Raw genomic sequence first — 6,000 nt, 5'->3', positions numbered from 1 at the left:
GCCTTTCCAGCAGCGCACAGGTTATTGGAACGCTTTGGAGCTCTCTCCAATTTTAAACTAAACCTAAAGTCACAGGTTTTAAATGTTTCATTGGATGCACAAACACAAACCTCATTAGAGTTGAGCACCCCCTTCACCTGATCAACTCGCAGTATTCCCTTCCTGGGAGTGAATATCACCTCCCACCCTTCAGCATTGTATACGGATAACTAAAAAAATATTCCACGTATTATTAATGATCTCATGACATCTTGGGATTTGCCGTTTACCTCCTGGTTCGGCCGCAGAACCCTAATTAAAACGATTGCCCTCCCAAAGGTATTTTACTTACTATCTACAGGCGCTGCCAATTTTTATACCTAGATCCTTTTTTCTCCAACTGAGAGGGATACTGACGCGTTTCCTGTGGAGTGGTGCCAGACCAAGACTGCCTTACAGCCAGGTTACTAGATCTCAGAAAATGGGCGGTCTGGGCATACCAGATTTTCTTCTCTAATACAAGTCCATACAGGGTCTTAGAATGGATCCGCAGTCCACCAGGGAGGTTAGATGTGGCATTGGAACAAGACCTGGCAGGGATCCCTCTGCGCTCCTTACCTTTAGTTAGAAGATACAGACCGGAGACTTTGAAACATATAACCAATCCCCTCACAAGTAACACCCTCAAAGTGTGGTATGCGAGTGTATCGGAGAAATTGTTATCAGACCAGATTTCACCATTATTGCAGGTCAGAGATGTTATGTGGGAGTTTAGATCCACGCTGGGGGAAGGACCAAAGGCGAACATAACCCCAATTCTTGACTTAGTATCAAGACCTCAGGATGATGAGGAAGCAGCTCTGGACCACACCCAAATAAAGAATCTAACACAATTTGAATATGCTCATATCCTAAAATCAATTGCCGGAGTACAGATACCCAATCACAGCTCCCCCACAAACTTCGAACAAATGATTATGGGAAAGAATGAACAGAGTAAAAAAAATTCCAAAATATACTCTTCTCTCCTCGAAATATCCAAATCGCATAAGCCTCCTTTTATTAGGAACTGGGAGAAAGACTTAAATGTCACGTTCTCCTCAGAGGAAACTAGAACACTATTATCACAAACTAACAAAATCTCTAGGTGTGTGCGCCTCCAAGAGAACTATTACAAGCTAGTCACTAGATGGTACTATACCCTGACAAGGTTGCATAAGATGTTCCCCTCTTCCTCATCAAAGTGCTGGAGATGTTTGGATACAGAGGGCTCTTTTATACACATGGTGAGCATGTCACTTAGTGAAACCCTTCTGGATAGAAGTCTGTAGCATCTTGTCCAAATTGCAGGGTAGTGAATTTCCACTTTTACCGCAGTACTGTCTGATAGGTCTACAACCCCCACAATGTCACTCCCATCAAGCCCACCGCCTTCAACAACAACTATTGGCAGTGGCCAGACTCCTTATAGCATCTAATTGGAAATCAAGAGTAGTACCAGATATCCCACAATGGCTCTCTCGGTGCAATCAAGTGCATCATTTGGAGCTGATTGCGCATTGGGAGATAAACAATTCCCCGTTGTTCGAAAAGTCTGGGGGGTCTGGAAAAAATTTCGCAAATTCGCCTGAGCATTGACACGCCGGATCTCATAGTTGCCCTACCATACAAACCTATTACAATCTTAATATGCTATAACAGCCATATAGTATTATTACCGCTTATGGATTATAATGAAAATGATTTGATGTCATCTCTTTCGTATGTTTCTGTTATGTTATAAAACTAACGTTGTAACATGTTCTTGTACATGTCAGATTCTATGCCGCTCAGTGCTTGTGCACGTCTTGAAGTACTTTGTTTTTATATGAAGATGACATTTCTATGATCTCATAATAAAATATTTTAAAAACGAAACTAAAATTCAATCCCACATGCCTTACAGCTAATGTAAAAAGGACAATAAATGACAAAAAAGTCATTTGAAAAATACAAATCCCAGGGGTCAGTAGATGTTGAAACGTACAAAGGGCTCATTAAAATCTGTAAAAAAAAAAATATTAATAAAATGCAAATTGAATGACAAAAGTGTCCTAAGAGATCAAAAGAAATCCCCAAACATTATTTAAATATACAGTATAAATGCTAAAATAACAAGATCAGGGCAGGAAGGTTCCTTAAATAATGGTAAGATGGTCACTAAAGATCAGGAAAAGGCAAGATTAATAGCATTGTTTCTATTTTTGCAGATGACATCAAGCTATGTAGTAATGTGCAGTCTATAGAAGATGTCCATAAACTACAAGCTGCCTTGTCTTAATAAATGTGCCACATAGTGTTTAAATGCTTTGTACAATATCTTGTATGACCCTATAGGGGCACAAAGTGTAAAATTAAAAAAGGAAAATAATTAAAACTAATTCCAGCATACCCCACACCGCAGCTTCTGAACCAAAGTTGTCAAACTAAATAGCTTATTTTTTCTGAAGTACTAAGTAGAAGCATGGACAGAGAGGAGGCTGTTGTCACGGGTGTAGTTGCAGATAGCTGGAACTTATATATAAACGACCGACTGGCTTGATCCCAAACTAAGGAGCATATAGGTGAGCCCTTTAAAACCCTAAGAGCTCTCCCTGACTGCTATGCACGGGTCTCAATGGTAGACGATTGCATGCCCACGTACCTAAGACTGTGTGACACCTGAAAACCCTATAATAGTGAGGGGACACGACCACGGCCTCCCTGCACTTAATACGGATGGAGTCAGGGTCACCTAGAATCAACCCAGCAAGGAAACACAATAAAGGAAAAGACTTATCTGAGCAAACAGCAGCAGCAGCAAACAGCAGTGAACACTTTATCCAGGAAGTAGTATAAACCGCAAAGTGAGGCAGTATGGGAGGGAATATAAAGGAAGACGATTAGTCTAAATAAGTGACACCTGGCAGAAGGAAAGGAGATGACAAAGTGAAACCAAAACAAAGAACGTCATATAAGAGGTAGTGAAGAACGTCTGTCAGACCTTCTCACAGAACTGGCAGTGACAGTACCCCTCCCTCTACGGGTGGACTCCGGACACTCAGAGCCCACCTTCTCAGGATGAGACCTATGGAAAGCCCTGATGAGACAAGTGGCCTTAATGTCCGTCACTGGGACCCACATCCTCTCCTCAGGACCATAACTCTCCCAATGAACGAGGTACTGAAGAGAACCGCAGATAATGCAAGAATCCACAATCCTAGAGACCTGAAATTCAAGATTACCATCAACAAAAATTAGGGTTTTAATAGGGACCTGTGAAGAACATTATGGATCTTCCAAGTCTGAGGAAGATCAAGACAGAAGGCAACGGGATTGATGACGGAAAAGATCTTGTAAGGCCCAATAAACTTAGGACCCAACTTCCAGGAGGGAACCTTCAGTTTGATATTCTTTGTAGACAACCACACCAGATCACCCACATTCAGGTCCGGACCAGGCACACGTCTCTTATCCGCCACACGCTTGTATCTCTCACTCATCCTCTTCAGATTACCCTGAATCTTTTGCCAAATAAATGCCAAAGACGAAGAAAATCTCTCCTCATCAGGTAAACCAGATTCTCCAGATTCTGATTGACGCGTTCGGTCTGACCATTTGACTGCGGGTGAAAAGCAGAAGAGAACGACACCCGAACCCCCAAGCGAGAACAGAAGGCCTTCCAGAATCTGGAAACAAATTGCGTGCCCCTATCAGAAACGATGTCTGAAGGAATGCCATGCAATTTAACAATGTGATCAACAAATGCTTGCGCCAGCATCTTAGCATTGGGTAACCCAGGAAAAGGAATGAAATGCGCCATTTTGCTAAAACAGTCCACTACCACCAGAATCACAGTCTTCCCCGAGGAATGAGGCAGGTCCGTAATGAAGTCCATGGACAGATGCGCCCAAGGACGGGAAGGAATGGGTAACGGGAGGAGAGAACCCGATGGCCGTGAATGAGTGACCTTGGCACGAGCGCAGGTCTCGCAGGCTGCCACAAAACCCTCAACCGTCTTACGAAGAGCCAGCCAACAGAATCTCCGAGCAATGAGATCCACTGTGGCTCTACTCCCCGGGTGCCCAGCAAGGACAGTATCGTGGTGCTCCTTAAAAACCTTGTGTCGCAAAGCGAGAGGCACAAACAACCTCCCAGGAGGAAAAAGATCAGGAGCCTCTGCCTGGGCTGCCTGAACCTCTGCCTCCAAATCAGGATAAAGAGCAGAGACGACCACCCCTTCAGCCAAAATGGTACCCGGGTCTTCAAAGTTCACCCCTCCCGGAAAACAACGTGACAGGGCATCCGCCTTCACATTTTTAACCCCAGGACGGAACGTGACAACAAAATTAAACCTAGAAAAGAACAAAGACCATCTGGCCTGTCTCGGGTTTAGACGCTTGGCTGATTCCAAGTAGGCCAGATTCTTATGGTCGGTAAACACGGTAATAGGGTGTCTGGCTCCCTCTAACCAATGGCGCCATTCCTCAAAAGCTAATTTGATAGCCAACAACTCCCTATCTCCCACATCCTAATTTCTCTGCAGAGGAGAGTTTCCTTGAGAAAAAGGCAGACGGTCGCCATTTGGCAGGAGAGGGACCCTGAGATAAGACCGCACCCACACCCACCTCAGAAGTGTCCACCTCAACAATAAAAGGTAGAGAGACATCAGGTTGTACCAAAATGGGAGCGGAAGCAAAACTCACTTTGATACTAGAAAAGGCCTTAAGGCCATCTACCGACCAGGAGGAAAAATCTACCCCCTTTTTAGTCATATCAGTGAGTGGCTTAACAACAGAGGAATAATTCAAAATGAACTTTCAGTAATAATTGGCAAAACCCAAAAACCGCATCAGCGCCTTCTGATTCTCAGGAAGCTCCCAATCAAGCACAGCGTGGACCTTCTCAGGGTCCATGCGAAAACCAGAAGCGGAGAGAAGAAAACCAAGAAATTGAATCTCCGGAACCGCAAACACACATTTTTCTAGTTTAGCGTACAATTTATTCTGCCGCAGAATCAGCAAGACCTGACATAGGTGGTCCCGATGAGTCTTGAAATCAGGAGAAAAAATCAAAATGTCATCTAGATACACCAGTACAAATTTCCCCATTAAATTATAAAAAATGCTGTTCACAAAATGTTGAAAGACGGCCGGAGCATTCATCAAACCAAAGGGCATAACCAAATTCTCGAAATGACCCTCAGGGGTATTGAAGGCTGTCTTCCATTCGTCCCCTTCCCTGACCCTGACTAGGTTGTATGCCCCTCTTAAATCCAACTTAGAAAAAACTTTAGCCCCAACAATCTGGTTAAACAGGTCCGGGATCAGAGGAAGCGGATATGGGTCACGAATCGTGATACGGTTAAGCTCCCTGACATCCCTGAAATCCAGAAAAAGTCTTAAAGAAGCATCTTTTTTCTTAACAAAAAAAAACCCAGCGGCAACAGGTGACTTTGAGGGTCGGATGTGTCCCTTTCTCAGGCTCTCAGAGATATAAGTACGCATAGCGACTCTTTTAGGTTGGGAGAGATTGTATAAACGTGATTTTGGCAGCTTGGCGCCTGGGATGAGATTAATAGGGCAGTCGTACTCCCGGTGAGGGGGCAACTCCTGGACACCACTCTCGGAAAACACATCAGAAAATTCAGAGAGAAAAGATGGCACAGTCTTGGTAGAAACCTCTGAAAGAGACGCCGTGAGGCAATTCTCTCTGCAAAGCTCACTCCAACCATTCATTTGCCTTGCTTGCCAATCAATGGTGGGGTTATGTTTAGTGAGCCAGGGTAGTCCCAACACTAGAGGAGTAGGTAATCCGCTTAAGACGAAACATGACATATCCTCAACATGAGCGTCACCCACAGTCAAACGGATATTGTGAACTATGTCCTTTAACGATCTTTGAGAAAGTGGAGCGGAATCGATAGCAAAAACAGGTATATCCTTTTCCAAAGTGCATACCTGTGTAACGGGGTTCCGAAGGTGCACTCGGTCCGCCATTGCC

Source organism: Bufo bufo, chromosome 2 (assembly GCF_905171765.1).
Source record: "Bufo bufo chromosome 2, aBufBuf1.1, whole genome shotgun sequence".
NCBI lineage: Eukaryota > Metazoa > Chordata > Amphibia > Anura > Bufonidae > Bufo > Bufo bufo.
Note: the sequence above shows the minus strand (reverse complement) of the source record.